The 11,128-nt window shown below is 38.3% G+C and overlaps 1 protein-coding gene across 2 annotated transcripts in view; it reads right to left on the reverse strand.

Moving 5' to 3' along the window:
* The window catches only part of LOC129764962 (uncharacterized), a 74,333-nt gene extending 65,555 nt beyond the window's left edge, over positions 1 to 8,778 (reverse strand). The window contains exon 1 of one of the 2 annotated variants that reach the window (XM_055764658.1): positions 8,464 to 8,778. The gene's annotated coding sequence lies outside the window, so the exon portion shown is untranslated. Of the gene's footprint in view, positions 1 to 8,029 lie in introns of both variants that reach the window. The other variant, XM_055764657.1, reaches the window with a different exon arrangement.
* Positions 8,779 to 11,128: the final 2,350 nt, after the last annotated feature.

Genomic DNA, 11,128 nt, shown 5'->3' on the forward strand with positions numbered 1-11,128 from the left:
AACAAGCGAGCAGATGAACTTGCCAGGAACGGCTCAGGCTCACCTTTCACTGGTCCAGAACCATTCTGTGGAATATCTGACTGTGTGTTGAAAGGTGAGCTGAAGAACTGGGAAGACCGGGAAGTGTTAGCCAACTGGTTGGCGGTACAACTTAACCAGTCAAAAAAATTTATCACGCCGAGTATTAAAATTACTCAACAATTGCTGAGTCTTAGTAAGAAAGACTTAGGCACAATCACAGGCCTTATAACAGGACACTGTCCGAGTAAATACCATCTCAAAAACATAGGTTTAGTGCAAGATGATATTTGTCGTGTTTGTAATACCGAAAGCGAAACCTCGGAACATTTGCTCTGTAATTGTGGAGCTCTTACTAGACGCAGACTTCAATACCTTGATAAGGCTATTCTGGAGCCCAAGGAAATTTGGTCTGCGTCGCCTATCAGGATTATAAAATTTATCAAACAGAGTATTCCTGATTGGCACCTATCTCGCTATAGCTTTCAGTCTACTTCTTCATCAATAAGCAGTAGGTAAACTTGAAGCGGAGTACAAAAAAATGGGATATACCACAATAGTTCAGAATAATGGACGCAGTGGTTCACATCCAACAGGGGAAAAAAAAGCAATGTTCGAATTGCCTTGGTTTCGGACACGGAACAAGAAACTGTCACATGAAAACTCGTTGTGGCAAGTGTGCTGCTAACCATCTAACAAGCACTTGCAGCCTTCCAGAGGAAGAACCTCGCAAGTGCGTTAACTGTGACGAAAGTCACCAAGCCACCAGCCGTAGCTGTACCAAACGTGCGGTTTTTAAACGCATCCGAAAGCAAGCTACTGATAAAACGCAGAATAGGAAGAAGGTTCCAGAACTTACTGATAAAGAGTTCCCTCCAATGATTTCTCGTACGATTCCTGTTCTTCCTTCTCTTCCACTTCCTACAGGTCGCCGCCAAACGGCCTCTTCTAGCGAAAAGCCAAAAAAGGAGCAACCGAGCTATAATAAGGTTGCAGCTATTGGCTTACCACCTACGCCAACACCATCACCTCATTCTTCTACTGAGGATCTCTATAGCATGCAAGAACTTGCAACCCTGCTTCTTGAACTAGATCGACAGACTAGAAGTTGTCGCAACCAACAGGAACAAGTACAAGTCATGCTACATTTTTATTATAACCATGGATCGGTCATCTCTAAGGCTAATTAATTGGAATGCCTGCTCTCTTAAGAGCAAGATCATCGAGTTCACTGACTTCCTGATGATAAACAGCATCGACGTTGCTATCGTTACTGAGACGCTTAAACCGAATGTTAATATTCGAGTCCCGAATTAGCGTCTATTGAGAATGGATCGTGCTGGTTCCGGTGGAGGAGGTGTTGCCTTAGCCATCAGAAATAACATCAGGTATCGACTTTTGCCGTGCCTGAAACTCAACATCATCGAAACTATTGGGGCGGAAATCACAACATCGATTGGGCCTATTATCGTGATTGCGGTCTACTATCCCAAACAGACGTCAATCAGGAATGGCTCGGCGTTGCTTCTTAAAAACGATATCTTCAAGCTAACACGAAGGCAGTCGAAATACGTCATCGGCGGAGACATTAATGCTCGACATCAGTCCTGGGGAAACCAAAGGAGGAATCAAAATGGAGTGACTCTAAATGATGATCTACAGTGTGGGCACTACAGGATTCTTAGGCCAGCGACCCCCACTCGCATTTCTCGTTCTGGAGTACATTCCATAATTGATTTCTTCATTACCAACATGGATCGTCACATCGGTGATCCTATTGCCCTTAACGAGTTGAGTTCGGATCACTTCCCAGTGATGGTTGAATTGGGAGTGAATGTCGTAGTCAGGAGGCCACAATGTAGACGGGACTATCATCGTGCGAATTGGGTGGAGTTCCAGCAGCTTATTGACAACAACATTGATCTCGATCAGCCTCTTGAATCTCCCGAAGATATCGAAGCAACAGTCAGCACTATTCAAACTGCAGTTATTCAGGCTCGCCAAAACCACATCCCAGAAACGATTCAGGTGAGTGACTCTGTTCAAATTGATTCCATTACTAAATATTTGATTAGACTTCGGAACCTCTATCGAAGGCAGTACCAACGTACTGGTATTCGAGAGAGGAAACGACAGTATAATCAGTTAACCAAGGTTTTTTTTTTTTTTTTTTTCTTTATTATAGTGATTTTCAACACAATTCGGCTGGTTCGTCACTTTTACTTCCATTTTTTTTTTGGAAGAATGTCGGGAGTGAGAATTGAACTCGTGATCTCTGCGTGAGAGGTATGGATGTTACCGCTACGCCAGATCGCCTCCGTTAACCAAGGTTATCCAGGCCAGAATGATTGATCTCCGTAACAAAAAATTCGCAAAAGATATTAGTAAACTTCCGAATAACTCCAAGCCATTTTGGAGGCTCGCTAAAATTCTCAAGACCAAGTCTAATCCTATTCCTCCTCTTCTTCAACCTGATAATTCAGAACGATTGATAACACCTGCCGAAAAGGCTAATGCAATTGGCAACAATTTCGCTAGTTCACACAATCTTGACCAGAACATTACAAGTCCATTTGAAGTTTCGGCGAATGATACTGTAAAGCGGACCTTACACGGTCAACTTTATTGACAATATGATGACATTTGAGAGCATAATGACAGCTGAACATGGCCGACGACGCAGATATCCGGATTTTCTGATTTTCGAGCATCAATATCGTGACATTTCATATGGATGCATGATGTTGACGTTTTACCTCACGGACTTCCAGACTGAGTTGCCAGATATGCAAGCGCACATTTAATTTTTGTTAGTCTTTTTTGCGATTGTAATTAAAATTTATAAACTACTGAAATTGTAGGAATCATAAATGGAAGCTTTTGGTTTGGAAAACCGATACTTTGAATAGCAAAATACGGTACTTTTCACGATACAAATCAAAACTTCAAAGTAAACTGACAATGTGATGGTGAGAGAGTGGATGAAACTTAACAACGTTTTAGGAATTTTTTAACGTTGAACTCGGTCATTCTTTGCGCTAGTGAGCGGGTTGTGTGTTTCTTCACACTCCGCTATAAAATTTGGAGAATGAGAAGATCTGGGAAAATCACAGATGAAAAAGCATCTAACACATGACTCAAGCTACAGTAGAATCCCGATTATCCGCGGAATAGTCGGGCAAACTCATCGCGATTAGCTAAAATCGCGGATGACCCATTAAAAGACAAAAATAAAGCAAACACGAAAAGAGATGTTTCAACATAAAAACTATGTTCTATCAATACAGAAAACAATCAACTATCCATCTATAAGGTCGTGTACACCAGTGGCTAAATAATGTAAAAGCCATGACCACAACAAAAGAGCATGGGCCTACCACTCACTAACAAATTCCGGAAATGCCTATTGATTTACTATGGAACTCGCAGTCACGAATAATCCGCAGGGCGGATCACCCGCTCGCGGATAATCGGGGTTCTACTGTCATAGTCTCATTTATGGAATAAAAACATTTGCTTGCAGATAAAATAACTTGCATATACTTGCTAAAATAATCTGGCATCTCTGAAACTGAAAGGAACAGTCTGTATTTGTGAAACGAGTATTATGATGTATTTTTGAGAAGAAAAACCGAATTTAAAAGTGTAAATTATGAATGAAAATTAACTTTTACGAATCAAATTGGTATTCTATGTGAATACAAATCACTTTTTTTCTGCAAGTGGTGAGAAAACCCCATACAAAAATTATGTCTGAAATTGACGTTATATTATAATAATACATTTTAGTAGGAATATCTGAAAATTCAGGGGAAATAGGTTAAGTTAAGGTTAGGACTACGCGCTTCAACTAATTAAATAATACCAAGTAGATATTTTCATTCAAATTTTACCAACTGAAAATTACCTTTTAGCCTTCTAATCTGATAGAGAATAGTTTGGATCCCAAACTCAAATGTCGCCAGTAGCCATCGCGGATATTTTCGTTGTCTCGGGTTGAGGGCGATATTGACCGTGTAAGGTGGAAAAATATTGATTGAGGTTAGATCAGATGTTGAAAGCCTAGCTGTCACGATATTGAAGACACTTATTGTCAATCCGGTTGATCGTGTAAGGTGCCCATAAGGGCTATTGACAATATCCATTCTGTACCACAAGAGAATGAAATCATCTCGACTGCAGATGTTATCTCGGTTATACGCTCGTTGAAGAATATGAAGGCCCCCGGCTTAGACAGTATATTTAACATTGAGTTGAAACATCTTAGTAACAACTTATATGAAATTATGACTTCTGTCTTCAACAGATGCCTATCACTTGGCTACTTCCCCTCGAGTTGGAAGTTGGCAAAAGTGGTCCCGATACTAAAACCCGGAAAAGATCCTTCTTCTTCAAAAAGCTATCGACCAATTAGGCTTCTCCCAGCATTTTCGAAAGTATTCGAAAAAATTATATTAACGCGCATTCTTGCTTTTGCAGATGAGCACAATATATTTTTGAATGAGCAGTTTGGATTCCGAAAAGGTCACTCTACAATTCACCAGCTTCGTAGAGTATACAATATAATCAGACGAAACAAGTCAATTTCAAAATCATCTGCCATGGTACTTCTTGGTGTTGAAAAAGTATTTGATAATGTTTGGCATAATGGTCTCATTTACAAGCTTCAGAACTTTGGTTTTCCTACATACTTGATAAAAATTATCAAAAATTATCTTTCTGATAGAGCGTTCAATGTTTCTATAAACAATATTTCATCAGAGAAATTCATTGTGAATGCAGGTGTTCCTCAAGACCTCAAGACCTCATCTTGGGACCAATTCCTTTCAATATCTACACTTCAGATATTCCCGCACTCCCATCTGATGGGAAACTGTCACTATTTGCAGATGACACTGCCATCATTTACAAGGGCAGAAGTATCACAGAACTAAGATCTAAACTTCAAAGAGGGTTTGACTCTTTGTCTGGATATTTCAATAATTGGAAAATATGCATAAATGCAGCAAAGACACAAGTCATATTGTTTCCCCACAAGAACACTCCAAAGCTTGTTCCTCCTCAAAATATGACAGTCAGTCTTAATGGCAATAGTATTGAACGGTCTTCAGAAGTAGTGTTCGATCGAAAGCTTACCTTCAGAGCACTCATTGACAAATCAGACACAAGATGCAACATTTTAATCAGGTCATTGTATCCCCTGATCAATAGATACTCTCGATTATCTCTAACAAATAAACTTGCAGTATACAAACAAATAATATTTCCAGTTATCGCATATGCGATGCCCGTTTGGGAGTGCTGTGCTCCAACACACAAATTAAAACTTCAACGCATACAAAACAAAATTCTTCGTATGATTCTAAACTCTCCACCCAGAACGCAAAATTCGGAGATACATCAGCTGACCGGGATTAAAACCTTGGATGAAATTATCAATAGTAATTGTATGAAATATGAACAGAGTTGCGCTCTCTCAATACACGGAATAATACAAAATCTGTATGATTATGCTACCTGACTTTCTAGTCGTTACCTTTCAAGGTAACGGCTTTGGGATTAGGATAGATATATTTATTTCCATTTAGATAAGTAGTTTAAGTTAGGACAATGTAAATAATTTGGGGAGGGTATCTTATAAGTTAGATTTAGGTATAAAAAAAAGGTAACAAAAAACTAGAAAAGTTTAGGCATGATTTTACAATAGGAATATGAAACAAACGGATAATATGTATGATGAAAATCTTTACAGAACTTGACATTACAATTTAAAGATGTAGAACCCTAGTTTGATCACTTGAAATGTAGTATTATATTATAATGTAAACCAAATTGAGAAATAAAAAGAATTTAAGTGAAAAAAACCCTGGCCACATTCTTTGTGTGAACACCGTTGCTGGACGAGCTGGACGGCGAGAGATCGCGTGCCTTTCTCAAGGCAATGAGGGTGGAGGTGTAGTGCAGGAGTAGAGTAAAGTTTCCAAGGGCCTTTCTCAAGGCTAGAAACGAATCAACTGAAAAAGTTTAAAGTCTCTATAATACAAAACCTTCCTTCCTTCCTGCTTGGCCACATTCTATTATCGGACGCCAAGCAGGAAAGATACCGAGGAGCAATTGTGAACGCGAAAACGTTTGTGCTTTGTTTTTTTATTATGTGTCGCTTTAATTTGAGCTATATAGGGTGGTTTTGCAGAACGCCGATTTCGGTCGCGCGCTCCATTAAATTTGCGGACTCGCACTGTATAGAAGAGAGCAATGATTGTGCTTGGCTTCATTCTATCACCGGACGCTATCTCGAGATTTATTTTCAGCATAAGAGATATCGATGCATTTGCAGGCGATGTATGCGGTGCGATACCGCAAGAGGAAGAGACAGGAATTTCTATGGGATGTGGAACAGGAGAGCCTAATCGCTTATCGATGTGTGTTAAAAGTGGTAGAAGCGTCGCGCCGGGTGAAGGAGAGGCTTATCGCCCTCGATTTGATAGAATGCTGGAGTTTTTAAACGGTTTTATTTAGCTGTAACATGTTTGTATGTAACCTGTTTGTCTATAGCGCTGTACCACATTGATAGAAATTTAATCCCCCTTCCTGTTGACCGATTGATTTGAAATTTGGAGCATACCTTTGTCTCTGCAGTCATTATAAAACCCGGTATTTCATGATCTTGAACATCCTGGATGGCGGCCGCTACGAAATGGCGGATTACAGATTTTCTCAAAACTCCATCAAAATGAAAGGGATTGACTAGTAGAATACAGGTATTTATGAAGAACACAAATTCAAAATGGCCGCCACCACAAAATGGCGTCCACAGTAACAAAATAACCAACTACTTTTTTAAACGGTTTCATTCAACTTGACCTGTTTGTATGTCTGTAGGGTTGTCCCACATTAATAGAAGATTTTCACCGTTCCTTCTGACTGATTGATCTGAAATTTGGAACACACTTTTATCTCTGCTGTTAATATAATACTGCGTATTCCATTATCTTGAAAAATCCAATTTGACCGCCGCTATAAAATGGCCTTGTTTTAGTCCTACGTCTCTCCGGTTATGTCCCCGACATTACCCACCCGTCATTTTTGAAAGAAGAATATCATAGCAAAACATTATCCGTGTTCAATGGAGATTACGCTAACAATCGACTACAAAATCCAAAAATACTAAGAAGACGAAATTGCAATTTTGTGCATATTGAGAAGAATAAAAAGAGTTATTTTTTGGGGAAAAAGAAAAGACCAATGTTAGGTGAATGCGATGTACGAGGGCAGTCCGATAAGTACTTAGACTACAAAAAAAAAACAAAAAATTAGAAAAGTGGCGACGACCTCCTTATTCGACTTAAATTTTTGCCCGGCGAGTGACTTTTTCAAGTTTGGAAACAAAAAAAGTCGCACAGGGCCAAATCTTGAGAATACGGTGGATGGGTCAGCAGTTCGTAGTGCAATTTGACCAAATTGGCGTGGCGACGGCGGGATTTCCATTTTTCTAAAATCCCCGGACACGCCCGCTTCCACACACGTTCAAAACAAAACTGCGAGTCCGATTCGGCTGAAATTTTGACAGTAGTCGTTTACGAAAATGTACTACACGATATGTAATCTCTCTTGCCATACTGACACCATCGGGCGATGAGGCTAAGAAATTATCGGACCGCCCTCGTAAAATTTAGGTTTCATTTAAACAGATATAAAATTCGAAATTTACGAATTTGATTTCAAAATGAATATTTATAAATGTACAAAGAAAATATTTGCATAAAGCACAGGGGAATGGCAACAGCTCTCTACGCTAAAACTGGCAGCCCTGCCGGGAGTTGTTTTTGTTTACTAGCCCGTATTCACTAATCAGCTTTTGTGCTGCCCTAGATTCGCACTCGAATGCATACAAACTTGAAAGCATAAAAATATGTGAGTGACGTAGCCACTCGGCCCTAATGCTGCGTTGGGTGGACCTCGAATGAGTTCAAAGGAGCATCTCTACATCTACATTTCTCGTTTCTCTTACCCTATTCTTTGTCCTCAATCGTCGCATTCGAAACGATGCTTTTCCGGCTAATATGGAATCAAAAGAAATTCATTATCTGCAGCAGTACGCATGATTGTGTTCTGCCATATTTTTGGTTGTCGAAAACTTTTTTACATGGATATCAATATTGAGCACATAAAAATAATCAATCTTTATTGCGAGATCACTTTTATCGAAGGTTATTGCCTGCTAAACGTTTAATTTCTCATTTTTCTTTTAATAACACGGCCCATTAAAATGGTCGCCCAAATTTTTTCACCTCACGCGACACAAATTTTCTGCCGATGTTTCTCTTTTAAACTATGCTTGTTTCTTCCCACGGCCGATCAAATAAAATGTAAACCATAAACTGCTCAAATAACACACCACACGGCGAGTTACGCCTGTATCAGTATTACAATATAAGCACTCACGTAATCTATACACTCGTTATCATTTCGCGTTCTGCCGGGGGGGTGGATGCGATACAGCCAGGCATTAAGTATTATTCCTTCATTAATTCTATATTTGTCTAGTAAATCGTGTGATATAAAAACACGATCCCGGTGTAGAGAAAAACCTCGTGAAGTACAGTTTCTCTTTTTGTTGATCAACTCGGATCGCAACGAAGGCACCGGAGCGAACATACAATTGCGTGCTTTCGCGACGATGTCTATCACTTTTCTGTTGGATTCACTCGGTGTGTTTGTTTTTGTTTTCCGTACACGGTTGGTTTTTTGTGTTTACCATAAAATTAAAATGCAGAAACGAATGAAAAGACATGAACTACCGTATTAGTACAGTTCGAACGCAGTAATTTGGCTGCGTTCGTTCGATTTATATGGGACATCGGGGAATTAATATAAATGGTCAAAATATTTAGAACTATTCACAAGAACAGATGATAGGTGTGATGTTTTTTCAACTATGAATCATTCTGATTTTATTTTTCGACACATTTATGAGTTATTGGAAGGAGCCAGAGTATATAGAAAAATATACGTTGAAATATATCCGTTATAAACCATTTTAAGATTTTACTATTTTATGAGATTTATGCTAAACCACTATTATAAGTTCACTGTGAACTCAACATCACATAATACCAGAAAGGAAATGTACTTTAAGTAATTTAATCAACTGCTTTTCTTCATACATCAAAATAGGATTGGTAATGATCATTATTAAATTTTTTTGCGTAAGCATTCTTCGGAGTAAAATAATTTTTGGTATGCGCCATTAAGAATGGATATCCGACCATCCGTAGCCTCGATGATCATGATGTAATTTTTTATGCTCCCTGTAAAACAGCGTAGGTTTGATACTATCCCAGCAAACATTAAATCGCATAACAAGCGTATATATAACATCATATGCCCTAAAATTTGGTTGGCATATAATGCGCCTAACTGGCATATGCATGCAAAAGTGGAGGCCATATACATACATGGCAAATGCTTACCGAATTTGTTTGGATGAATATGCAACTTTGACCGGCTATAATAGCGACTTTTGCCATACTCATATACGATTTATTACAGGCATAGGAAAAAAACAAATGGCGCAAAATATTTTCGTGAAATGTTTATTATAGCCTCACGAATCGCAATTTTTTTATATAAGTATTTATGTTTGTAGAAATAATAATTGTTTAATTGACTTGTGTTGGGAGTGGAATATGAATGTTTGAAATGGCACAGATTGATGTTTGGTGAAAACTGCTCCGATGTGGGTTCGAACTCCGGTCGTCTGGATTATCATCCACCAGCTATCTCGCGCGGCTATCTGAAATTTAATTCAACAGCGGTTAATACTTTCGAGTGCATCAGCATTTCATTGACATTTCAATATGATGTAATATGTTCTTTATTAGGATCTAATATGATTCACTGTTTCATGATTTTCTTCAGCATGCAACACGATTCACTACAGTACTGAATCGATTTAAATTATACGCTTATACGACACACAAACTGCATCAGCGTAATATACGCATATGATGCGGCTTAAATATATTTTACGACAATGTGCATCATAAAATTGATGTTTATTATACCGAATTGCGACTTAATTTGATAATAGTATATATCTTCGAGTTTTTACATTTAATGCGATTTCAAATAAACACGATACATACTTTGATTGATATTATATGTGATTATGATTTATTCGGATTTCTTGTAAGACTTGGCACGTGCAAAATTATACGATTTAATGTTCGCTGGGATATTCCAATATGCAGTATTATTTTTTAACGCTCAATATCGTACTGCAATCATGATATATCGATTAACGTAGAATTATAAAACCTGATTCGTGGTGCGTTTGCATATTAAAAGGGCACATTGATACCAGCTCTGATCATTAAAATATCTTCGTACATGACTGACCGACGTTCGCGATGTAGAAAATTAAATCGTAGGACAATGGGCTCAATTTGAAATGCTATCGAAAGAATGTAAAAGACGATACTTCCTTTAGCTTATTCAGTCAAATGTCGCCTCCGTTTACACCACTACTCTGCCGTTCTACGCATAGTTGTCCCACGTTATTTTTGGACAATTTTCACTTTTCTTTAGAAAACGATGCTTTCGTGTATAATTTTCCGGAAAACACAAAAAAACATGTTGTTTGGTACCACCATTTAACGAAACAATATCTAGCTCGATTGTTTCATGTTGTCCACAAGAAATGAATCGGTTTATGTACGAAAAATTTATGTGACGCTTTCAGCAAGGCGAATGCACTCATTTCTGGTTTGAATTCTCAAACAAATAAAAAAAACCTTTAACAGAACACGTGTACACATTGTATTATAGATTGCTCACTGCTCTCATACCACTGTACAATTCACAAGTGATGTCACTACCATATACTATATTCCGATGCCACTTACTATCCGCATTGACGACATTGAGCTTCGTATTACGGAATGGGGGAGTAGGCATGACAATATAGGTTTGCAGGAGAAATGAACACGCTTCCAATATAAAAATTATGAATGAGAATTATTCTACCCAAATCAAAATAGTACTCCATGTAAATGAAAATCAATTTTGCTTGCAAGAAGTGAAAAAATATCGTACAAAAATTGTGTCT

This window comes from Toxorhynchites rutilus, chromosome 2, assembly GCF_029784135.1.
Source record: "Toxorhynchites rutilus septentrionalis strain SRP chromosome 2, ASM2978413v1, whole genome shotgun sequence".
NCBI classification, from domain to species: Eukaryota; Metazoa; Arthropoda; class Insecta; order Diptera; family Culicidae; genus Toxorhynchites; species Toxorhynchites rutilus.